The 27,404-nt window shown below is 40.3% G+C and overlaps 3 protein-coding genes across 4 annotated transcripts in view; 1 reads left to right on the top strand and 2 right to left on the bottom strand.

Annotated features, from left to right (window-relative positions):
* klf12b (Kruppel like factor 12b) overlaps positions 1-2,385 on the bottom strand; it is a 44,655-nt gene extending 42,270 nt beyond the window's left edge. Inside the window, exon 1 of one of the 2 annotated variants that reach the window (XM_079821714.1) lies at positions 2,215-2,385. The gene's annotated coding sequence lies outside the window, so the exon portion shown is untranslated. The remainder of the gene's footprint in view (positions 1-2,214) is intronic. The other variant, XM_079821715.1, reaches the window with a different exon arrangement.
* piga (phosphatidylinositol glycan anchor biosynthesis, class A) overlaps positions 1-27,404 on the top strand; it is an 882,343-nt gene that overhangs the window by 569,397 nt on the left and 285,542 nt on the right. The gene's annotated exons all lie outside the window — the stretch shown is intronic.
* The window catches only part of LOC307129066 (uncharacterized protein), a 538,951-nt gene that overhangs the window by 510,309 nt on the left and 1,238 nt on the right, over positions 1-27,404 (bottom strand). The window lies entirely within an intron of this gene.

The raw sequence follows: 27,404 nt of genomic DNA, 5'->3' as shown, positions 1-27,404 counted from the left end.
CCCATTATTGAGCCGTGATTGCTATCTCGGAGCCACCGATAAAATCCTCCAATACTCTTTTGATAGGGGCCATAGAGTCAAACAATTATACTTCACAAAGTCAATGGATCAAATTAAAGGTTGGATTTTTATCAGAGTGTCCAACATTATATATAAAGAATGTTGGCTACTTTCTTGGACACATCATGGCCGTGTTCATGACAATGTCAAGATTCATCAGGCTCAAATTGTGAAAGAATGGTTGGGAGGGAGCATGAAGCGTCCAGACCTTACATTCATTGAAAGTCTTTGGGATGTGTGTTGTGACGTTATGTCCATCAAGAGGTGCATTCATTTTGGTCAAGATCTTGTAATGACGATGCAAGAGTCAAGCAATGGTTGTTTAAGAAAAGAAAAGCTTCACATCAATTTCATCAATTAGGGTTAGAAGAACTGTTGCCTGACATATAACATGCTATATATATATATATCATGAAAAAGTGGATTTACTTAATGTAATTGAATACATTTAAAACATGAACAGTCAACACCAAAATAAATGTAGATTTGAACACCATCCTAAATATGCTAAAATAAAAAAACTGATCCATTTGATTCTCTAAAGACAATGTAAGTGCTGCCTGTCTGTGCAAAACTCACCGCCACAGCGCTGGGGTGTTCTGGGTGGTTGCCAGGGCTTTGGTAGCGGTTGCTAAGGGTGTTCTGAGCGGTTTGTAGCATGTTGCTATGCAGTTGCTAGGGTGTTCTGTGTGGTTGCTAGTTGGTTACTTACTGACCCAAGACATAAGAGGCCACCTCAAAGACACGCTCATCCAAAGATTCCTTATTCAATGCAAATCTAAGAGCTTTTTTTCCCCCACACGTTTTACGGTCTGCCAGGTGAAAATCATAAATTGGATCTCTTAGCACAATTCTCCTGAACAAGCCACACAATTTGGGGCATTATTCAAACCTTTAACCAAAAAAATGTGCAATAATAGCAACACTAATGGTGGGTTACTGAGAGCCAATAAATACCATTTGTGGTCACTATGACCTATAGTATCGGCAGCATTCACTTGTGTTTCACACACATGCACTCAATGTGTATTGTAGCAAGGGTCTTAACCATAAAAGCATTAAATAACCTCATCTTTCTGGCAGAATAGCCTTGAGCAGCAGTGGCTGCCTCACAGTTTAAGGCTGAGTGACCAACATTAGCACTGTGAAGAGTCACACAGATCAGGACACAGTACCAAAGTACACACACACACACATATAAGGAATCCAACCTCCACCCATAATAGCACACACACAAATGCACATCGACCTCCACACCACTCTCTCCGCGAGCAAATGCCTTCGCTGTCAGTTGCGGCCAGGTCTGGCGTAATTGAAAAGAACAGCCAAGGGCCAGCCCACAGACCAGGAGCCCGCCACTGACAGCCAGCCATCAATACCAATGACTGTTCCTTGAGGAGCAGATGACATCCACGACACCACCCATGCAACACCCCGGCGCACACATACAAACACTTGCCTCCCGCCCCCTCACTGTCCTTCCTCCTCCACTTGAGTCTCTGATTCCTACCCCAGTTTGTCACCACGGTAACTCCACTCACCGGGAAGCCTGTCATCGCTTCGGAGATACACGTGCCATCGGCAAACGCACTCAAACACGCTCGCACTCACTTACGCTCATGCATGCATGCCGATCGGGGGGGGGATCAAACTTTTTTGAGAGTGGAACAGTGGGCGCTTAGAAACCTCCGGCTCACTTTCCTCGCACACGCTACTCTGACAGTGTCAATATTTAACCCAGAAAACCAGTCTTTAAAAAAAACAAACTACATTAAATAAACCTTTTCCAAAACACCAATATAAAATCCAACACACACCTAATGAACCAGAGAAATAATAAAACTCTACTGAGACACTTCAAATCACTTTACAGTACATTTATACTGTGCATAGTACTTATTACATATTTCAAACTGGATGGACAACACAGAAAGAAAATGACATCATGCTTTTTTTTTCATGTTTTTGACCACCTGCATTGTACGATTATTATAGAAGGCTGGACAGCATCAGACTTGTCATTTGGCGTAACACTACAGTGACAGCTGAAGAAGATGCACGGAGCACAGACAAACAAGCGAGACAGAAGTATTCAAAGAAGAAAAGAAAAAAGAACTGCGAGAACAGGCAAAAGAGAATAAAATATACACAGACCTGACCAGGAGCTGCAGAGCGACAGAAACTGTCTTCCTTATACAGTCCTCTCTGTCTGTCTCTCTCTCTCTCTCTCTCTCTCTCTCTCTCTCTCTCTCTCTCTCTCAGTTTGTGACTCCCTCCCCTCTCTGCTCCTCTCAGCTGCTCAGGGCAGTTCTCAGGAAATGAATGGGAGCTCACAGAGAACTGTTGTACTTGCAAATGACTTACCACGGTCACATGATCTGCTAAATGTAGGGTGGGCCGGTGGGTGGAGGCTTCATAAGCAAGAGAAGACAATATACTCTAAGCTTTAACAGCATGCATCGAATTACACGGGGCCCCTCGTGGGAGGTTTCCGACATGTCTCTGAGCCCAGGCAGCGAAGAAACACTAGAGTACCTCCCCGTTTAAAGGGGAAGAGAGAGAGAGAGAGAGAGAGAGAGAGAGAGAGAGAGAGAGAGAGAGAGAGAGAGAGAGAGAGAGAGAGAGAGAGAGAGAGAGAGAGAGAGAGAGAGAGAGAGAGAGAGAGAGAGAGAGAGAGAGAGAGAGAGAGAGAGAGAGAGAGAGAGATGGGGAGACGGAGGGAGAGAGAGAGAATTGGTACATTTCCTCACAAAAAGTGTCCTACTTTATATAGATTCAGAATTTGACCATTAAAAGAGCGGAAAACATTAATTATTAAAATAAAGTAAAGTAAATAATAATAATGTATTATTTATATAATATTAATTATTATTAAACTGTCATGCTTATTATAATCTTACATATTTAACTTACTCACTTGCAGTTTTCTTTTTGGCAATTATGTGCACATTTTGATTCTGACCTACTGTATTTATCACATTTATCAAAATATTTGAAAACATCACAATTGGAATTTTATTAACAATAATAAGCTACTTCTCTGTAGGAATTTAATGTATAAAGCATTACATTTCATGCCTGTTTTACAAGATGTTTTAGTAAGAAACCGTCTGCTGAGAATGTAAATATAAAAATATAAATGCCACACACAGCTCTTAATTGGCTCCCTTTCTATTAGTCACCAGACATTGCTCTCTGTTAGATTACGAACGCATCTCTGTAACAAAATTCCATTTATTTCTGTTCATGAAAGCATGCATAAGGGAATGTCGCGAAGGCTCGGCGATGGTCTGTTGAAGAGGCAGCTACGGTTTTCAAGATGCAGATTCGCTCTTCTGGGAATCCTAATTAATGTATAGGAAAAAGAGCTAATTTGCATCTCTGATAGACTTTGTGCTCCACGCACACACAAGCTGATGGGGCTGATAGTGCTTTGAAGAATACTCTGCAACATAAAGAGTTTTTTTTTTCTTCGGAAAGGCATTAGGTAAAAGCTAACATGGACAGTGTAGTTGCATGTTTGAAATTCATCAAACAGTATGTGATGGAAACCTGAATGTGGGACTTTGATCATTAAAAGCTGTGTAGAGGCATCCCTAAGTCCATTACCTAAATAGGTTAATTTTAATAAACTGAGGTGTCATATTTTTGCACTTGAGACATGAGGATGAAATTTCTGAGATCTAAAAAGAATGACGTAATATTGATTCCCACAAAGACTGCAAGATAATTATAAGATCATCCCGGTGAATTACACGAGAAAAAACAAAGACCCGTATCCGTGTGTCCGACATAATGGGCATTGAAATACCGCTCTTCTGACGCTTTTAATGCTGATTATCCCTGATGCTTCTTTAAGAAATGCTCTGCCACCCAGCTGCAGCCTCTGACAAGAGTGGCAATTTCCCCAGCAATAATGACATCTCGAGGAAGCAGTCCCGCTCTGCCCGCACACCCAGCCCAGCCTGGCACACAAAGGGTCCTGGCATGTCTTGTAAAGGGCTGAACTGGAATCAGGCGTTCCAGTGGGAGGGTGAGCCGTGTATGGAACTCTGCCAGGGAACATGGCCCCATCATAGCTCCCCTGCAAAGACAAGAGAGAGGAAGAAAGATAGATAGAAAAAGAGTGAACACCCTTGATTACAGCTGTGGCAAAGAGAGGACCCAAGGCGATTAGGTGGGCTCCAATGTCCGTGTTTACCACGGTTAACTACACAGCAGGCAAACAGTTGTTGTAAGGTGATAAGATTAACAAAGCACATGTAGGCCAATATATACACATTTACACATCAACCATAAATTACATGCTAGCATAGATTTCGGTACCACCAGCATTGTTCAAAGTAAAGACGTGACAGTCATCCCTCCAACAATCCTAATCTACATCCCCATTAAAAAAAGACATGTCTACAAGGTCCACTTTAAAGGGATAGTATAACAAGTTATTCTCTCTGAAGATATTCAAACCTGTATGACTTTCTCTCTTGGATGTAACACAAAAGGCGTTGTTTAGCAGACTATCCAAGCTGCTTTTTTCTATATAAAGAAAGCGAATGGTGACCATAAGTGTCTCTGGTCCAAATGCTGGTCCCTTTTGTTTTTTACGCAATAGAGAACCGGTTTGAAATGGAATCTGAGATTTTTCCGTATTTTAGAGCTAACAATCTTTTAATGTTTAGATAGTAACAGCGGAAATGAGGTGACTTCAACATGTCCTAGTGTGAAGGACTAGCTTTTGATGAGAGCAATGGTGGGCCATCAATAAAGTATGTACTTAGCGATCTACGGCAGAGTGCAGAAGCTGGGAAATGCGTTGATGGTGCATTAGCCACACAGAGTTCCCGGCTGCATGAGAGACCCGTCGCTGCGCAATAAATGCATCTCCTGCTGGGTAACTTGCCGCTGTCTGTTAGCCTGCCCTGTACGTTCTGCACAGAACAAGAAAAGGAATTACTTCACATCATTTCACTGTCAAATTTGACTGGAATATAAATATCGTGACATTATGTGAACATCCTTTACAGCTGTAAATGAGAACTGTCACTACAATAATAGATTTTTGATTTCGCGTACTGACTAAGAGCCTATTTCTTGTTCAATTTAAAATGAAATCAATCGCAAAGAGATTCAAAGTGAATAGTGAAATAAGATTATACGGCTTGATTAGAATTTAGATTACACAGAGGTCGGTTCAGCGGCTACAGTAAATTTGGCAGCTCATTTGAAAATTATATTCTTTACATTTTTGACAAAACTCTTTCCCAGTTTGAAAGTTTTAGACTCTGAATCCAGTAGCATGGTATCCTCATGTTATCACCATCTCACACCATCATTCTATGGTATCACCATAGTATTTTTTAAACATAAGGGTCTATTTATAAAAATAAACGAATTCCTAAATCAATCGTGAGAACTAACTGGTAAAATGATATGTTAAATGTAAGGTCCATCATCTGTTAGATAAGCTGTAGTTAATTCAACATAAGTAGTTTATGTTTAACACAATTTAATGAATCTGACCTGCTTCAGTTAATAAAACAATATGGGAACTTTTGTGGATGAGGTCATGCTCAGAGGTCTCCAGCTCAAATCAAGCCAGAAGATCTGAGAAAGACAGGTCTTTTATAACAGGGTGTTCCTCCATGCTGTCTGGTCACTTCACTTGTATGGGCTCTGATCTCTTAAGTGTGATGAACAGCATGCTACAGTTCTGGGCAGAAAGCTCATGTTTCCTCACTGGCACGCTAATTCAACACAAGATTGGTCCCAAATGTTTAAATACTACTCTTTTTAGGATCTATAACACAAATACATTTTTCATAAACACGTTTGAAATGATATTTTAAATTTTAGCTAATATTAACTATTATTATTGCTTTTATTATTGCTTATTTTTGGGGGTTATGATGAATAACGTGAACGTAAATGATACTTCAAATTATGTAGCTTGTTAAGGAGAATTATGCAGTTACTTTTCAAAGTGATCAGATTCATGATTTTAGCCTGTCGGAGGATAATCAAAGTGAAAAATCCCACATTCTTTCACTGAAAGAGAGAGCTGGGCCATATCTGGGGATATGGGGATATAATTTTTTTTGGTTCAGTTAGCAAACTCCCAGAACACCCTAGCAACAATTCATGACACCTTAGCAACCACCTAACAATGGCCTTGCAACACCCACTCACAATACCCTAGCATCAAGAACGTTTTCTTCAGAAAATATAGAAATTCAGTTCTTTTAAATGTTATGAAAGGTTTACAGTGAAATTTCCATCAATTTGACCACAGTAAGCCAAGTAAGGACAATAAACCATAGAAGGACTTTGAAAACCGGATCAGGGACTTGTTGGGGTCAATGCTTTATCTCTTTAACTACAGTAGTATAAAAGCACATGAAATAATCTTTGCGTGAAGTTAGTGCTGCAGTCTTTCTGGCTAACAAGTGTATTATTCCAGTAAATGTTCTTCACTATGGAGTTCAAAAACACATGACTTGTGCATGCTCGGGGGCCATGGCTCTTCAGGAGGCGCTGTGTGTGTTTGTGTTTGTGTGTGTCCACCTGCACAGACCCTGGCTGTAAAGAGGGGGCTCTGACTGGTGTGGCTGCAGGGTTTGAATCGGGTCTGCATCTATGTGCTGTGGCCAAGGTCAGCGCATCACTGCGGGGCAGAAGCAGAGGCAGGGGCAGGAGCGGGGGTGGCTGCCTAAACACCACCACCACTACCTCCTCTGTGTCCAATAGCAACTGCATCTGCAGAAGGGAGAAGTGTGCGCACTGTGGGTAACTGCCAACACAGGCACAAACACACTAAAAACCATATAGATCACAGCTGAGGTTCATGGATATGTACAAACACACAAAACTACTGGAGAAATGGACCTTTGTATAGGACAGCTGTGAAAGTATCGAGAGCGAGAGCGATGTGTTCTCAGAGTGCAGGCTGGGTATTATGTGATCTCCGCTCAGATCCATTACCTGGATCGTTTTCCCTCACAGGGTCGGACTTAGCAAAGGCGGGGCTGACATTTAACCCCCAGCAAACTGCTACCAAAGTCACCTGAGCATTGCAATGGGCGTTGATACGACTACCCAGCTTCATTAATAAATAATACACAGTCATCCAGTCATTTTTCTCTTCTTTTTGGGAATTTAAAAGGCTACAGTGGTTAATTTAGATTGCAAGGTTTGAGATAAACACTCTGTTCCAAAACCTAGTGGACTCTTAATGTAATTATGCCTCCCAAGATACCTTGATTTAGTCCTATTCTAAGACAGGATCACATAATACAGCTCTGGAAAAAATTAAGAGACCACTTAACATTGAGAAATCAATGTTAAGTGGTCTCTTCGTTTTTTCAAGAGCTGTATGTCCTTTGTAAAAAAGGCATTTTGAGAATTTACTGCGACAGACTAAAGACTGTCTATTGTCTTCATCTATTGTCAATAGTGTAGCGATGTATGGACCACAGCTCATAATGACAGAAGTCACTTTTAAACCAAGCAGGTCAACAAGGAGAAACAATTTGAACCTGTTGTGAAATCTGCACATTTGGCTCACACGTATGTGGATTCCTTTTGATATGGATTTTGAAAATTCTCTGACCTGTAAATGTGACCACACCTTAAGTGCTGTAAAGTATTGATTATTTTACCCAATATATGCGTGCTATGTATTTTTATTGTATCATGCTATTAGCCTAGCAGCATGCTTACTTTAATCTATTGAAATCAAATGCGAGGTTTGTTTCCTGTGGGGAACATTATTGACGTTGTATGACATGCAGAGTAGCTACATATGTACGGCATTCCAAATTAGTCAGATGACAGTTAGGATGCTACCTTAAAAGACAGCTGCCTATGTAGGCAGTATACAGCATGGCCGTCCTTTACGTTTTGGAACAGAGTTCATCAAATATGGTTGTATAAAACATCCTCCTCCTTCCCTTGTGAACATATGCCATGGTTTAACTATAGGAAGTTTATATGTAGTAACACTAACTGCAGAAACCATAGTTACTTTGGGTCTAAGGACTCCTCCATGGTTTCACCTGCTGTTGCTATGGTCTTAACACAAATAACACAGTTTAACTATAGTTGCTATGCAAGAACTATGGGCAGTTTTCATAAGGATTCGTTTAGGGAGTTTCAGCAGAGTTGAATGTAAATGCAGCGAAAATCAACCTGTCATGAGGACCGATAACAGCCCCTGGCATAATCCGAATGGCCAAATACTGTATACAGAGCGCGCCCATCACCCAGCCACACGGACACAAGGGAGAGCATTGGGTTTGTGTTGAACCTTTTGTTGCTCTTTCCCCAGCCAGCAGCCTTGGTTTAGTAGAAGAGAGACCTCCCCTTGTTTCCAAGCAGCTCCACCCCTCCCACCCAGGCTCAGGGTTGGGAACAGCCAGTGCTGTTCATTGTGGGGGCTTTCGGTACACGGTGGAGGCTGCCAGCAGGTAGCCATGGCAACAACATTGCTTTCACTCTCTACTTTTTTGTGCTTTAAAAGGGGACTGTGGAGAATTGGAGGGGCCCTCATCACAGGCCAAATTAAAGAGGTCACAGTCATTTGCTGGCACCAGTTGAAATAATCATAGAGACGGATGTGTTGCAAAGCAACGGTGAAATGGAGGGAAAAAAATGAGCATATTAAGCAGACAGCTCGTTCAATTGTAATATGATTAATTTATGTTGCAAGTGGGAAATTGGAAGAGAGATTACAAGAAATGCATTTGTCAGAAGAGTTCGGTGTAATTACAAGCATTTTGAATCAGCGTAAAGAAACCATCGACTTGGTCGGATATGCAAACATCTAACTTAAACGAGAAGTGCAGACAATGAGCTTTCTCTTTCAGTGAACACCTCAAATCAAAAGGCATGAGTGCTGTTTACTCGAACACTACGTATTTACAATCAGAAAAGATTGACTGGTCTGCATGCATGATTACAGCGTTCTGTGCACATTCTGATTTTTTTTTAAATTTCTTGCATACTGTATGAGCCAAACCTTATAATCCAGATCATGTATATTTACATTTTGGCAGGAGTTACAATTCCACAAACCGCAAAACCCTCAACTCTGACTGGGTCTATTTCCTGTATTTTCATCAGCTTTTTGTGTCTTTAACTCGGCACGGGTGTAAAACAGGAAAACCGATATCACTGTAAAACTCTGGAATGTCTCATATTGGTGAAGGCTGTTTTGACTTTATGATATTGACCAGGGCAAGTCACTCAAAGCTGCTTATTTTTAGTTGGATTTTTCTGAACTTAATCAGGAGTGGGATTTGATTTATTGCCAATGTAAATCAAGCACTCAAAGAGGTGCATGCAGCCAAGACTGGGGTGAATTGCTGTAAAGAATATTACAATTAGATTACATCACAACCAAAACATTTCTATTTTTACATGCTGATTAAACACAATTTGTCATATCAGGAATTTCCATTAGAGAGGTCCAAAACTGGACGTTAGGCTTCCCGCTCACGCAAGAACAATTAGTTCATGAGGACATTGTTATAGTAAGACTTTTCTTTGCAAAAGTGTTTAGTTAAGCTCTTATACAAGGCACATTTGGATCAATGATGTGACACTGTAGTTCATACATACAATGACTTGAATACCTTCTCATGTGATGAGCAATATACTGTATATTTTTGCCATGCATCAAGTCAAAAATGTATCCAGAAATCATAATGAAGAAAAAAACGTCTCACTGAAAAATATTCTTGAAAAGAAAACCTTATTTAGTAGCTTTCAATAATGTTTTATTATTATTTCTTAGAAAAAAAAATAACCATCACTGCTTACATCTTTTTTTTTTATGTTACGGTCAAATTCTTATGGCCATGTGGTGCCATTTGTCAAAACCATATGAAACCAACATGAATACAATGAGAACATTTCAGTGTGTTTTAAACGTTTTCCCTTACAGTGGACACACTTTTACATCATTGACGCAAAAGTGTTTAGTTAGGGTGTTTTCACACCTGCCTCGTATGGAGCGTTTGTCTCGGAACCTGGCATGTTTTCTCAATTAGTTTTTGTTCATTTAGGCATATACATTCTTAACATGGCTCTCAGGCACAGATCTGCAATAAACCAATCGGTCCGAGATCACCTGAATGAGGTGGTCATTGACTTGCATAGTATTTATATATACTATACAAATCAATGGGGTCCCTTTAAGACAGCAAAAAATAGCGAAATCTTCAACATGTTTGCTTAAACTCATTATGGAATAATCTATATTTAGAGTTTACAGTAAGAAAAAATTATGTTTTATAAGAAAATTATTTTGCAACAGGTAGGATTCCGTTTATGGCACTTCTCATTAATTTCTATGGTATCCGCAAACAGTGATTGACTGTAGTGATGGTTCGATCATGAAGGATTCGTTCATTTTTATCAAATCTTTAATATGGGAACTACGATTTTTCAGACACAGCCAGTGATTTGTTCATTTTGTGTTGACCGCGCATGCGCAACATCCTATAGGTTCTGTACAGGAAACGGAAATGATTAGTTCAGTGATTAGCTCAGTCTTCAGGACCGAGTCATCCGTTTATCATGTGACAGCCCCACAGACTAAGGCTATGCAGTCTGTACCGGAAACAGAAGTGATTAGTTCACCTCCCAAATATTCGGGTCTGAGTTGTTTGTTAGTCATGATGTGACAGCCGTATTGAATACAGAAATAAGTTAATAATTACCAACCTTCCTTACAAATATGCGTGTAGTTAGGTTTTTCTTTTTGTAGTTACGTAATGCTAGCCTGACAAGCCAGACCCATATCAAGATGTTGGGTCTGGAAACTCACCATTGACAGGGCTCAATCCGAGGGGCGGGATAAACGGTTGTCTTTCAAATTCCCTCTGCACGCAATTGGATAGCGCCATGAGCGCCACAACCAACCAGAGCGAAGAAGAAGGTGAAGCCGAGCTAACGTTAGTTGATAGACTTTCGCCGTATCCGGTAGGCAAAACTTAGAACTTTTCTTAAAGGGTAAAGGGTTAGTTCACCCAAAACTAAGTCATTAATTACTTACCCTCATGTCGTTCGACACCCGTAAAAAAACCTCTGTTGATCTTCGGAACACAAATTAAGATATTTTAGTTGAAATCTGATGGCTCTGAAAGGCCTCCATTGGCACAATGCACGGTTCACTCTCAAGACTAAAGACGTCGTTACAAAGTCCATCTCACTACAGTGGTTCTACAATAACTTTATGAATCGGCGAGAATAGTTTTTGTGCGCAAAAAAACCCTAAATAACAACTTATATAGTGATGACGATTTCAAAACACGGAATCATGAAGCTTTGAAGCGTTATGAATCAGTGAGTCGATTCAGCTGTTTGGATCGCCAAATTTCAGCAGTTTGGCGGTTTGACACGCGATCCGAATCATGATTCGACTCACTGATTCATAACGCTTCGAAGCTTCATGATTCCATGTTTTGAAATCGTCATCACTATATAAGTCGTTATTTAGGGTTTTTTTGCGCACAAAAACTATTCTCGCCGATTCATAAAGTTATTGTAGAACCACTGTAGTGAGATGGACTTTGTAACGTCTTTAGTACCTTTTAAGGGTCTTGAGAGTGAACCATGCATTGTGCCAATGGAGGCCTTTCAGAGCCATCAGATTTCAACTAAAATATCTTAATTTGTGTTCCGAAGATCAACGGAGGTCTTACGGGTGTCGAACGACATGAGGGTAAGTAATTAATGACAGAATTTTCATTTTTGGGTGAACTAACCCTTTAAGAATGACTTTAGTGCCTTTCTTTGTTCTTTTCTCAAAGAAAAGCTTAACTCCATGTCTTCCAGAGTCGCGGCCAAAGCCAGCTGTTCGTCAGCTTTGTTTACGAGTAGCACGCAGAACCTCCGCAACTCGTGCCGTCATTATGTTAAGCCCGCCCACCGACTCTACACACGCTGTGATTGGCCTGACCTGAGTTTGTTTTTTCCAGCTCTCAGGTCTACGAAGAGTTGCTAGACTGTATTCGCGGCAAACTACATTTTCTGCAGCTAGGGTGCGTCTAGATTTCTAGGCTAACGTAATGCGTTTCTGGTCTCAAATTTCTTAGAATGTAAACATTTGTTCATTTCTGTCATGATGGTACTTTCTTTTCCATAACAGAACGATGAACGGAAAACTTGGGAGGTGAACTAATCATTTCTGTTTCCGGTACAGACTGCACTATAAGCAATTAATTATGGCAATCATTTCGGTTTCTCATAATTTGGCCTTGGCTGCATTATAGTGTTTTCTTATTTGAAATGTGATCAACGTTTGCGTAAGAAGATGTGTTAGGGAATTTGGCTATCAAAATGTAATTATATTCTGCTGAAAAGAACGAAATTAAAGAAATTACTTGACTTGTTCATCTTCCGAGATTCAAAGATCTGAGTCAGTAAGATGATCGGAACTTCCCATCACTAATTGACTGTCGCACAACTCTGAATGAAATTAAATGACGTCAAAGCTGTAATGTGAGCATTAGAGCCATGGACCCTCGTATCTCCCAATAATAAGACCATGGCTGCATCCGAAACCTGAAAAATGCTGTCTTCGGAGGACACATTTCAAGGTCGGAAGGCACCAAGGCAGGTCCGAATCTAATGTTAGCTTCACTTCCTGTCTCCTGAGATACCTTCATCTGATCGAGTTTTGAAGGCAGCATGTATGTATCCTTCACTGCCTTTGATATCACACAATCCTGTGCGTTCCATTCTGTGACAGTTGAGCTGGAAAAAAAAGATGGCGTTTGCTGGTCAATTTGTGTGTAAATGTATGTTTTTTACCAACATTTTCCACTTCGGATGTCATTTCTAGCGAGAAATTACTAATGTAGTAATTAAATATTTGTTTAGTTCTCACAAAAGCTCTCTATTTTGCTTTAGGTCATTAAACTGTTACACTGCCTTAGAAGTCTGTCTGAGATTAGTTTTGTGAGGTGCCTTCATGCACAAACGCTGCCTTTACAAGTCATTGTCTCATAAGGCAGCGAGGCAACGAGTCAGCTGCCTAGATTTTCGGACGCAGCCTATCTCTGGCATTGTAACAGATCTGCCAGGTTCCTGCATAAGCCAATCCCAACGCACTCCCTCTCCTGAACATTAATCGCACACACCTGCACCTCATCTGCCTACTTACCTGATCATATCCATATTGCACTATTGTTGTCAATAAACCACCCTTGCACTGCTATCTCTGCCTCTGAATGTGCTTCCGCAACAGAAGACTGGACCTCAACTGATTGACAACACGATGAGTTCGCCAAATCACTTTCAGGACACCATGGATGCCCTTCGTCGGAATCTCACAGCCACTACTGTCTTAACCGCCACTTCCATCACTTCCGTCACCACAACTGCCACTCCTTCACCGATGGTAGTCACCAGTCCCATGGCCAAACCAGCGCCCTTCTCTGGCTCAGCGGAGAAATGCAATGGATTTATCCTCCATTGTTCGTTGGCCTTGGAGATGCAGCTGCATCTCTACACCACCGACTGGGCGACGATTGCATTCATCATTTGCTTGCTGACAGGGCAAGTGCTCCAATGGTCTGAAACCATTTGAACCCCGGCCAGGCCTAAATAATTTCATCTCCCATTTTCACTAGGTATTTGGCAAGCCTGTGGGAGATGCCTCTGTGAGTGAACAACTGTATCATATCCGTCAAAAAAGGATGGCAGTTAATGAATATGATGCCCTAAAATTCTCCACCGATTCGTACTCGTCTACGTTGACGACATCCTTTTATTCTCCTGGAGCCCAGCCGAACATCGCCACCACGTTGCAGAGGTCCTGAAACGCCTGAGAGAGTTCGACCTTTTCGTCAAGGCAGAGAAGTGCTGATTTCATCAACTCTCAGTGCAGTTCCTTGGTTATCACATCAGTAACAATGGTATCCAGATGGACGAGGGGAAGGTGGACGCCCGTCAGGAACTGGCCCACTCCAACCACCATCAAGGAGCTCCAGCGCTTCCAAGGTTTCGCTAATTTTACAGACGGTGCATTCATAACTACAGCACCATTACCAGTCCACTCACCAGTCTACTCACAAACAAGCCCAAATCACTGTCCTGGTCTCAATCTGCCAACAAAGCTTTCCATCAACTCAAGGAGGCCTTCACCAGCACACCACTCCTCATCCACCCAGACCCGAGTAAGCCATTCATCGTGGAGGTGGATGCGTCCACCACCGGAGAAGGAGCGGTGTTGTCTCAGTAGCAGGGGACCCCAGCCAGACTCCATCCATGTGCCTCCTTTTCCAAGAAACTCAGCCAGGTGGAGGTTAACTATAACATCAGAAACCGGGAACTCCTTGCCATCAAGCTAGCCCTAGAGGAGTGGAGACATCGGTTGGAGGGTGCTCAACATCCATTCACTGTGCTTACGGATCACAAGAACCTTCAATACTTAAGAGAGAGCGAGAGGGTCTGAGGTTGACAGACCCTGCACAGGATGACAGCGGACCTTCGTCGCTCTGAAGATCCATCATATCAACCAGGTTAGAAGGTCTGGCTGTCAACTCGGGACATCAGGATGCACCTGCCCTGCAAGAAGCTTAGTCCCAGATACATTGGCTGCTTCACCATCATCAAACAGATCAATCCTGTCACATATCAGCTTCAACTTCCTTCACACTACAAGAAACACTCAACATTTCATGTGTCCCTCCTCAAACCTCACCATTCTTCTGTTTCCGTCAAACCTCGAGGACAGCGTCATATATAAGGTCCAGGAGATTCTGGACTCCCGCCGTCGTGGTGGTATCCTGAATTATCTGGTAGACTGAGAAGGTTATGGACCAGAAGAACGATCATGGGTTCCCAGGGATGATAATCTTGATCCAACACTGACGGAGGCCTTTCACGCGGCACATTCTTATCATCCAGCACGCCGAGGTCGGCCACCACGACGTCGGGGGTCCTTGGCCCTCAGAAGCGGGCCGTGGAGGGGTGGGGGGGGGGGGGTATTGTTACTGCAACAGATCTGCCAGGTTCTTGCACAAGCCAATCCCTCTCCATCGCACACACCTGCACCTCATCTGCACTCTCATCAGCACACCTATTTAGGCACACACCTCACCTCAGTCATTTGTCTGGTCTCGTTTGCACGAAGTGGACACTTACCATGTTCTCCATGCAATATCTTCCAGTCAACTCTCCAGCGATTTCCTCCAGCATTCATCCTGTGATTTCCTCCAGTGTACCCACTCTGCCAAAATCATTGAGGTGTGTGCATCTGTCAACCTCTTCGATTCATCCATGATCTCCAGTCTCTGTAAGATCCAGAAGTTTGGATTATTGCTCTATCGAAGATTCCAACTCTCTCACTACTTACCTGATCACATCCATATTGCACTATTGTTGTCAAACCACCCTTGCACTGCTATCTCTGTCTCTGAGCGTGCTTCCATAACAGGCATAGATGCACAGTTTTATTCGAGGGACTTGAAAGTTTGTTCAGAGCCAGAATCTAAAAGGATATTAAGATATCTTTAATACTTCTTGAGTTACAGGCCTGCAAACTTGGGGCAAAAACAAGTGCTTTTTCCCCATTTTTGAACTGGCATATAATGCAACAAAGTAAAAATTTAATAATAAAATAATGATGCTGCCATCTTTTAAAGTCATTTTTAAAACTTCTCTCATAATATACATTGCACATCACAATGTTCAATGATTCTCAAACAACTCAATGGACGAATCAGTCTCTCTAAATCCCTCCTTTCCGCGAGTCTGCTCTGCTCCAATTAATCAGATGGCCCAGTCTGTTGTGATTGGTCTACCGTGTACAGCGCGTATTTTGGAAACAAACGCTCATTACCATAACTGATCTTTCAGCTCCGTCAGGAGGCTTCCTAAAGCTCAGCGATTAATGTACACACTGTAAAGACAGTAACAAGGAAGTCGATTTTACATAAATCTCAGCGCAAGTCTGAATCGATAATGAAAACATGGGAAGAACTAGTTATTCAACCCGAACCGTGAGCAGGATGTTTCTCAGTGATGCTACTCAGTTTGAGGTACATTATGAGATGGTTCAACTGTAATTCCTCACCATCAGCATTAACAAGTGTGCTTCCATCAATAAACCTCTGTGTGTGTGTGTGTGTGTGTGTGTGTGTGTGTGTGTGTGTGTGTGTGTGTGTGTGTGTGTGTGTGTGTGTGTGTGTGTGTGTGTGTGTGTGTGTGTGTGTGTGTGTGTGTGTGTGTGTGTGTGTGTGTGTGTGTGTGTGTGTGTGTGTGTGTGTGTGTGTGTGTGTGTGTGTGTGTGTGTGTGTGTGTGTTTCTAATTTATTGCAGTGCACATGTGGGAACTGTATCAATAACAGCGCATATGTTAGCCAAGCACTAAAGTGAATGACTGATGTAACATTAAACCAACAAATCTAGCTCCATCCGTTATCTTTACTCAAATTAGTAAGAACGACAGACAATCTGCATTAATAGACATTGTTTTAGGTAATACTGCAGCCCACAGCTGATTTACAGTAGTATTTCAGTAAGACAGTAATAATGTGAGTTAGCCAGAGACCTACATAATATGAAACACTATAAGCACATTGTAGAGGAAATCGTCTTCTCGACATGATGCTATCCAGTATCCACAGGAATCAGCTGCAGTGTTTGAGGTTGTTCATGTTTTCCCTTGTGTCTGCACGTGCAAAAAGTGGACGGGCAATATGCTAATGTTTCGTCTTGACGTCACAACGAAACGGCTTTTGAAAAACGATACGTTTAATTGACTCGGAGTCGACTCTTACTTTTGAGAGACAATAACTTTATATACGGTGCACTTTCAGATTTAAAACTTTGCAGGATGTTTTCATTCACTTAGAACTATGTTACACACTACATGACTACATGAAAGGTACTTTTCGAAATTCCATAATAGGGACAATTTAAGCCAGCAGACCTCATGTTAGACTATGATAAATAACATTTCCATTGTTTTATCTGTTGTCAAATATGGTAATTCATGGCTCATATAAAAATGGAACAAATTTATACTAAGAAAATGAAAGAGAAAGCACAAGTAAAGGTTTCGTCAAGTTACATATGACTTTTCTTCACAAGCCTAAAACACTGGATCACTTGCAAGCCATGGCATCATTCTACCCCATTTCGCCAACCTCTAAGTTTAATTATCTTTCAGCACGTTTGTGCTTGTGTATACCTTCATTATTTACACTATTCTAAAAGACCTGGGAACATTTATTCTAAATTGCCTATTATTTAGTTTGCATTTGAGTGAGATCTAAGCACAATGGAGAGTCTTTCTAACGGTTATAGTGCTGGGTGGGGCTCTAACTCTTTGACTGACGTGTGCACCTTGCTCGCAAACTCCTTTACTCTTATTTCTCACTACCACCCAACCCGATCCCTCCCTTTCCTGTGTGAGAGGCTAACAGGAGACATCGCCCAACCTCGTGCTTGACTTCCCCCACATTTGCAGCAGATGGCCCTCACCATCAAGTCTGATGGAGGAATTCATCTGGCAGAGCTTCCTGACCAGAGCAGCCCCTCCTCTACAACACTGACTGACCTATTTGTATTCTCTGCACAGCAGATGAGGCACCCTGCCCTCTTCGCTCTGGGCATCTAGGGACTGGCTGTGGGAACCAGAGCCAGCCTTTCCTGGCAGTTGCTCACCGTAACCCTCTGAAGCTTCTCGACACGCTTATACGCACAGAGAGAGAGAGAGTCTAGCCTCATGTCCTCGCTGTCACCTGGGCATGTGGTACTCTGAGTGTATCCTCATCCCTAAGAACAGAAGAGACCAGTGGTCAGTGCCTGATTGGTTCTGATGTTCTCCTGAACCATTCTTAACACAAATGTGAAACTTTAAAACTCAAGCCTGACACTGCAAACCCATAAGAAAGAAAAATTACAAATAGGATGTCTTTAAACTTAAAATGATAGTTAACCCAAAAATGAAAATGTGCTGTTAATTTACTCACCCTCAGGCCATCCAAGATGTAGGTGTCTTTTTTCTTCTTCAGTAGAAATGTAAAGAAGATTTTTAGCTGAAACCGTGGTCCTTGGTGATTTATATAGTGCAAGTCAATGGCTACTGTCAAAAATATACAAGCAAAACAAAATTAATACCCATGGCTCCTGATGATTCATTGAATAAAAAATATAAAAATTAGATTACTCAATTGGGAAGATTGACTTTTCACAAATTCCCAACATTTGAATCGTCTGACTGATCTAACTTCTAAATAATAGAACAGCACCAAAGGTTGTACATTTATAATTGTATTTCTGTTGCTTTTGATTTTTTCAGTGAAGAAATTCCTGAAGTCATTGCTACTAAACTGTAATGGAAAATTCAGTTCAGGTGATATCTGTTTATTTGTTAATCTAGCCACTGTTCTAAACAAAAACCTTGGATTGTTTTGCTTATTTTTTTTAGTTTGCGGCGATGCTCGGCCTTGGCTGCTTTTAGAGCCTTTTTATAACGTGACATGCTGTCTTTTCACGCGATTCTAAAGACCTCTAAATGAGTTTGTTTCCATTTGCGGTGCAACAGTTTCTAATGTACTAGAAAAAAAATGGTGTTCATTTGTGTGTTTGGGTACACTAAACATCTATAGTGGTTGGGATGATAATTCTGCCTGGTCAATAACACTGCGCAATATGGCAATGCTCTCGTTCCCTGCAACGGAGTATTCTCTGTCTAGAGCACACAACTGCATGAGCTTATAAGAAGCACATGCCTGAGCTGGCATTTTGGGTTAAGCTGCATTCGTTTGACATTGCGGAAAATAGAATAATAGAATAAAAATGTATTAGCCTTTCTAAGCGTTAGGGATGTGACGGTGAGAAAATTTTCCCTCATCGTCACATTACAGTGCGTGCGCATTTTAGTTTCGTTTTCGAATTAGCGCCAATTCGGGGCGAATTGCTTGAATGGTGGGTTCATTAGCCAATTATTATTACATGAAAAACACAACAACAAAAGTACAATGGCAAACTCACTTAAATAGGCGCTTTTACATTTCGCGTTGAGACCAAATCTTCCACCGTCATCTTGTCATTCAGCTCCTCACTCTTGTGATGAATGAAATCTGACTCCTGCTGCATTTGTGCTGCGACTTCGGCAGACACGCTCAGTTTTTATTTGTAGTGTCTGTTCTCTAACTGAACTAATTATTTTATTACTATAAAAAATCGAAACGATGGTGGGGGGCGGTGCCGCGGTGGGCAAGTGGTGTAACCGGTGTTATGCCTGTTAAACCTGTTTTATAGCAGCAAGCCTATTACCCGTTGTTATTATTATCAATCTAAAATGAATCTACTGCGAAATATAGGAGTGCATCACTCGTATCACTAGTGCAGTGTCCGTTCTCAGAGCATATAAGCCCTGCCTGCGTGAGGCGCGCCGCTTGCCCGCTTCTCGAGATTCCTGCTTTTATTAGAGAGAAGAATATGTTCAGCCCCTTCCCGCCGAAGCTTTGAATATTCAGTGTTGATTACTACCGAAGCTTCGAAGCTCAAAAAAGGATATTCAGACCAGCCCTACACATCACTTAAAATAAGTAAAACAAATCATCTGAGCCCTGAAAGAGCAGACTCTGAGCAATAAAACCAGTGGTTAAGAGTTTGTATTGGTCCTAATGTTCTTCTGAACTATTCTTAACACAAATGTGACAATTTGACAAAATGTGACAAAAATTACAAATAAGACCTATTTAATAGCTCGCTTGTGTTTTTTTTTCTGAGGAGATAGATTAAATATGGTGCAAACTGAGTCTTCTGCTTAAATCTGCTTCTCCTAAGACAAAGCTAGAAACCGTCACATATCTTGAAAGAGATCTTAACATCACAAACGGTGCTCATATTTGTCAGAGATTTGAAAAAACTCAAACATGTGTCATCAAAGTCTTAAATGAGCCAATTATCTGAGCTGAAATATTCGCATCAATTGTGTTTATTTCTTTATTTAACAGTTGTGTCTATTTTAGTTTCTCAGAAACATCTGATAAAGGTGACACTTGAAAGAAACCTAAGTGAGAGTTCGACTGAGCCCTTAAAGAGGAACCCCTCTGAGCAATAAAAAATTCCCCTGGTTACTCAAATGTGACATTGCTGATCCAAAATGACAGTGCAAAGAAACAAATGTGAAAGGGGGAAATAAAAAGTTTTTAAAAAATGTTTCAGGGGTGACATATCGCACTCAGAACGGCATGAAATCTTTGGCAACAATGATCCCAAGTACCTCTCATACCTAAATGAATTTTGGGTAGGAAAATGCAGGAATATTACAGTCTGATAAAGTGGTAGCAGACTGCTCCCGGGCCCATTCCGTCAATCTGTGCGGCTGAATGTGGCCAGGGACCGAGGTGGTTAGGAGGTTCATTTGAAACCAGTCAGGCATTTCTGATAGACCTCCATTTCACTCTATCCATGTCTCTCTCTCCCTCCCCCTCTTCCTTCACCAACTCTCCCTCATCCATTCTCTCTTTCATGAAGCAGAGTCTACTACACTGTGGTGGGGCAGAGGAATGCAGACCAGTGTAATCACAACATCATCAACTCAGCACTGATGTGGCCAACCCAATAATGCACCTCTAATTGAATAACTTACCCACCACACATCTCCCGTGGGGACACCCCGGGTGGAGCAAAAACTGAGAGGCAGATGGCAGAAGCTGAGCGAGCACTCATTCATTCATTCTCAAACTCGACCACCAATCATTTTCACTCTGTTGCTAAAGGAGGGCAATTTTTGTTCTGTTTTCTTTTTTGTTTTTTATGGCAAAGAATTGCGCTTGCCAAATGCAAAGAGAGACAGAGAAAGATGCAAGAGCTTGAAAATAAAACCCTAGTAAGACCCCCAGCAACCAAACAGAGAAACTTGTTCAGTACTAATGAACTAACAACGAATCAAATCTGCATTAACAATAATGCTGCGGAGATATGCAAAAACCATGATTTCGGATTGATGGCCAGGATAGGGGTAGCCATAAATAAAAATCATAATAAACAAATAAATACATGTATGCATGTAATAATTTAAATGTTTTTGAATTAAGTATTTTATGCTCACCAAGGCTAAATATATTTGATCAAAAATACAGTAAAAATATTACAACATATTACAAAATATTACACTTTAAAAGAACTGTTTCTATTTTAAAATATAATTTATTCCTATGATTGCAACGCTGAATTTTCTTGTATTGTGACATGATCCTTTAGAAATCATAATGGTTCTTTTCATTAATGTTGAAAACAGTTTTGCTGCGTAATACTTTTGTAGAAACCGTGATACTTTTTTTGCAGAACTGTAAAAAAAGTAGACTACAAAAAACTGATTTGAAATATATATATTTTTAATTGTATAAATGTCTTTACTGTCACTTTTGATCAATTTAATGTGCTCTCGCTGAATTAAGTGTTAATTTCTTATTTTTTTAACTTACCTAAACTTTTGAATGGTATTGTATCACGATTTCCACAAAAATATTAAGCAAAACAAAACAAAAAACACTCAAATGTTTCTTGAGTACTACATATGTATGTATTATACGTTATATGTAAGTCCCATATACATATAACATATACATACATTTTAAAATAGAAAATGTAAATATTATTTTGCAATATTACTGTATTTTTGATCAAATAAATGCAGCCTTGCTGAGATAACCTAGCTACAAAACCGTTAATCCACACTTTTGACTGGAAGTTTATGTAGCGTTACCCTCATATTATTTATTGGAGGTGATGTGGAGGGACTTTGGATAACATCGGATGACATGAGACTTTAATATTACTGATTTCATGCACGAGAGAATATTTGATGGTAGCCTACTCCAAGGTAACGTTAGCCTATGCTAACGTTACCTTCACGTGCTATCGGACATTTCGTACTTCCCACTTTTGAAGTCGTGATTACGAGCTCGTCGCATTCAAATTTTAAAATGAGAGGCGTTCATGTCCAATTTTTCAACTAGGAAACTAGTACTTTATTTACGATAATTCCGATTGTACGTGAAGGCAACATTAATACCCCAAAACATCGTCATCGGTAAGTGACGTGTAAGAGTTGTGATATTCTATGCTAAAACATGCCTTTACCTTCAGTACGGAGACGTTGACAGAGGCCACGGGGTTTTAAATCGATGACAAACGATAAGATGTAGTTTGGTCTCAGATGATTGTAACGTTAGGTAAATATCCACTTCATTCAGTACTTCTTGTGTTGTGGCGTTACTTTTTGCTGTTACTGTTTATTGACTGAGAATCGCTCCAAACAACGGCATGCGTTAATGACCTTTAAGAATGAATCGCGAACTGAGTCAGGCAGATTCGTTAAAAGATTGATTCAAGAATGAATAACTGAGCATCGTTAGTTCTTTTTGTAAACAGTCAACAGAAAGTACGAATAAACTACTTGGTTGCTGAAATATTTGTGGGGTAAATATTTCTCAAGATGGTAACAGGACCGCACAAGACACTAATTTATTACATTAATTTGGTAACCCTAAACAGCTACCTAAATGGTGGTGAAAATGTTTAATTTATTTTTCTCTTTGAAGAGCTTCGTCCACCTTCTGCATCCAATGGGCATACAGTAGAAACACAGTCACTGACTGCAATACTTGGTAAGCAATCACGTTAAGAATTATGTAACGCTATTTTGTCATTTAATTTTTTGCTTATTTTTATCATTCATTTTTAAATTGTATTTATTTATTTTTCCAACACTAAAGTAAGCTCTTCTGTGGCAGTGGAAGACTTGAGCTTCATTAGCTGTTATAGGCAAATAACAATATAGAGGAATAACAAAGTGCAATAAACTGTAAAAGTAATTGCGCAAAACAATGGTTAATAATAATAATATGATTTTAAAAAATACCAGTTTGCAATATCAAGTAGGTATACTGCTGTACAGCTTAAATAATTGGATGACACCAGAAGACTTGCACATTCAGTGTTTGTTTGTTTTTGTTTTTTAAAAAGGGGACTGGGGTTGAAATTATGTCTGAAAATGTTTAAAATTGTTTTTTTGCCTTTCAATTTGAATGGATTCATTATTTACTGCCAAAAAGAGAGGGAGCAGCATCAGGGAAGGTTATGAGCTATATTTGATCTCACGTCACCCGTATGAGCACCTCATCTCACGGTGTCAAGGCCATTCTCTCTGTGTTCATCTCCTCATCTACTTGGAGCCCTCTTGTAGACCATTTGTTGCAAACACTGAAGGTGTGGCTCTCATAATCAATAGGATCCTTGTTAGAACTTGCATGGGTTCTGTCGTTGTAGGGCATTGATTTACCCTTCACAGCCGATTGCACTACATTTACCAAGCTGCATGCTCAAATGAATGCCCTGCTGCTCTCTACCAATTAGTTTCCCTGCAAATAGCACTGTGGCAGTCAAAGGGTTCATTACCTTTGAGTTCCAGTCTTCCACATGTAGTCTACCTTGTGCCTGATGTTCTGCAGTCCAGTACTTTCAGAGGGATATTAAGAACGAGGGTCTTGCCATTGCACCTTATGAGTTTGTTGTAATGAACTTTCTGAGAATGTGATGCATATGTAACCTTTGGTTAAATATAAAAAATACCCGACTACGCCACCTAGGTTCCTTCTCTACCCAGGAAAGTATAAAGTAATACAAATAACCCAAAAAGAAAGTTAAACCAAAAAGAATTACAACAAGAGAAAGGACCCTGCTGGTTCGGATTGCACTGAAGACGGAGACATGACTTTCCAAAAATATACCAAATTTATTTATCACAGGGGTAAAAAAATCATTCACTTAAAACATCAAAATAGGTCTCAAATACAGCTTACCAATTAATACCGACAGAAACAAGAGACCACAATTTGACCACTTTAACAGCAGGGGAAAACACAGCAAATCCGTGAGTAAACAAAACGTAAAACAAGTGTCACACCAGATAAAAATAATATCAAAAGAAAGCAAATACACTCCCCCTTCTGTTAAGCTCCAATATCACAGTTCCAGCTACCGGCAGATATAACTGGCAAGTAGATTTAATACAAGACTAACAGAAAAGAAAATAATTACACCAGTCACAATAACATCATATTTCACTTCTCAATTAAAGCTAATATTAATATTGTTTGCACTGCTTTAAATGGACCAGGCTACCAGCATATCAATTTACTATAACTTAATAGCCCATCGAACATACATTAGGCTACGTCAGTATTTCAACACATTTCTTACGAGCAGCTCGTTAAAGAGCTCGATCGTTAGCGGTTCAACACCTCAATATCCGCTGCCGTCAGTTGTAGGCTACTAGGACCATGAAACAGTGACAATAAATATAATAAAAACAAAACACACACAAAAAACAACAGCTAGCACTCTTGGGCCGCACCTGCAATAAAAACACTAATAAATACATTGGTTAATGTCCCCGCTGCCAAAATAAGACACCAATTATAACACTTCTTACCTCGTAGGGGAATTTAAGCTATAGTAACCTTTAGGTTCCCTGCGCTCGCCACTTCACGCACACACACATTCCTGATGGCAAACATAGGCTATATTTAGGTCATGATCTGCGATTGAGACGGGAACATACGGAGAACAACTCACCAGAGAGGCAAAGCAACTAGAAATGGGTAGCCGGTTACTTCACACCGCACAGAGAAGAATAACAATCAACCAACTTATACAGGGTTTTTAATCACCCCCTAGACACAAACACACCCTCATGATTGCACCGCACAGGTGTACTCAATATCAACTGCGGCTCAACGCCGGTGGGCGTGTCTAGTCATTTGCAATATGCAACCATTACAAGTTCCCCAATTCCAATGAGCAAAACTGAACGTTAGATTATCAACCTGTCACACATAGTGTGTGTTAGATTAGCATACACTGGAACAGCGGAAGTAGACAAGGGCACGGTCAAGAGGTTGAGTCACACTGCACTCTCAAACACGGTCCATTGTGTCTAATGCTGCTCTTTTCTAATGTGTTATTTCATTGTGATTCATTCATTCGCATGAAAAGTTCTTCTGAAGAGCTTTCCTAGTCAAACATTGTGCATCGCTTTTCATGTAACTTACATCTGATCTCTCCCAATGTTAAAGCCATTTTAAAAGCATGCCCAAACTTTGATGTAAAAGACTACTTCATTAAAAATGCCACCTAGCTCCCTAAGTAATATTTTTAGAGCAATTAATGAATCCATTTGCATGCTAATGTTAGCATGACTGGGAGGGGACTGTATTGCTACGTGCATTAATGCAAGCTAAAACATCCTCAACGCTTTCTATTGTCCTTGAAGTGGAACGCCTAATGTCCTCTGTTGTAAATGCCATCACGGGGGGGCACCTTGGCAAAGGGGCACTGATGCATCTTGGAAGTGTAATGATTGTGCCTGGGGCCATGGCAGTCTACTGGGAGATTAGTGAGCTATAGGACTGCAGGCAACCAGGTGGAGTAAGAAAAAAAAACAGGGCTCAACAGGGGTCGGTATCAACCCTGAACACATTTTCATCACACCCATCTCTGAGAGCTTTAATATCTGTAAAAAGACGCCCATCTGACACCAGACAGTTTTGATTGGTCAGGGCAAAGAGGATTTTTATGCTGGTAAGGGTCAGTAGTTTTGATTTTTACTTGCCCTGCCAACATTTGTGCTGACCCCAACACAAAAATAATGATAATATTTTACTATAGCAATGTATATTTGCTAGAAATTCGTGATTAAACGAAAGTAGTGACTGATCTTTTCTTCCATATTGTCATTCATATTTGAAAAAGAAAAAAAATGAAGGGCAGGGACCTGGTTCTATCATAAGCCCTATTCGGACGGGATTAATTTTACTTGGAGAGGTGGGGTAAAGTAATTATTACCAGAGCTTCTCAGTGTGGGTTAGGGTTAGGGTTAGTCCCATCCGAATGTGCCATCTCAGTAATCATTACAGACAATAATAGTAAAGATAACGGCGACTTTTACCTTCTGTAAAAAAAAAAAAAGTCTGAAAAAATGAACTGTAGTAATCCTGTCCGAATAGAACAGCTGTAAATATGCATGTCAATATTCCGATATTTCCTGTTTAAAAAGTTGTTTTCCGCATTTTTTGCAAGTATAGAGGCGCTTGAAGAATCGTTTTGTTCTAGGCAGAGGAACAAATCTGTGTTTTCCACATACTATTCAGATCAAAGAGAAGGTCGAAAGCACTTGTCAGAGGCACAAAACTTGTTTTTAAATTTAGGTAAGTGCCTATTACCAACAAAATCCAATTACAATTTAATTAATAAATTGTTCAACCGGACCTAAAGGTATACAGTAGTGTTGTAGTCAAGACCACCAAGTCGAGACCAAGACCAATGTGTGTTGAGACCAAGACTTTGAGGGGTTGAGACCAAGACAAGACCAAGACCCAGGCAGGACAAGAACGAGTCAAGACCAGACCAGCACTCCTTAAATTCATAGAGATCCACATTACCACCTGAGAAATGACTTATAACCAGTGTTGGGGGTAACGCATTACAAGTAACTTGAGTTACGTAATATTACCTTTTCCAAGTAACTAGTAAAGTAACGCATTACTTTTCAAATTTACAACAAAATATCTGAGTTACTTTTTCAAAAAAGTAACGCAAGTTACTTTTTCACATTAATTTGACTGACAGCTCTACTGCCCCAATGTTAAGAAAAATAAGTGCAGAGGCGTTGTGTGTGAACATGATGGTTATTGTAGTTCTAGACTAAATGTGAGCATTTATTTATCTCACTTGCACAATAAAGATTCTGTCCTCCTCAAAATGAATAAAATCAGTCAAATGCAAAATCAGAGTACTATGCAAACCAACTATTTTTATGCATTTAATCTACCTTTATATTTAATTTACCAATGTCTTGCTGCTGACCTTTGATGATGAAAATTACTAGATTTTTTGTTTTTATTGGTAACTTTTTTCCTCCTGCATCCAATTCTCCCATTATCCAGAATGGAGCTGCGCCCTCTACTGTTCATGCGGGAATCTGCATTTTTAACTCAGCCTGGGGCTTATTATTTCAATTTTGGTATGAAGAGGTCTTTACAAAAATATTGTACTTTTTTGTTATAAAAAACCCAAAAACAAGCCCAGCCCAGGTGAGAAAAAGTAACGCAACGCATTACTTTTCTTAAAAAGTTACTAAGTAACTCAATTAGTTACTTTTTAAGGGAGTAACGCAATATTGTAATGCATTACTTTTCAAAGTAACTTTCCCCAACACTGCTTATAACTTATAATAAATGACTTATAATAAATATAATTAGAATAAGACACTATATAGAGTTGTTAGTAGGGCTGCTCGATTATGGAAAAAA

The sequence above is a fragment of the Gobio gobio genome (assembly GCF_949357685.1).
Source record: "Gobio gobio genome assembly, chromosome: 7".
NCBI classification, from domain to species: domain Eukaryota; kingdom Metazoa; phylum Chordata; class Actinopteri; order Cypriniformes; family Gobionidae; genus Gobio; species Gobio gobio.
The sequence above is the reverse complement of the archived record's forward strand: the minus strand, read 5'-3'. Positions and strand labels throughout refer to the sequence as shown.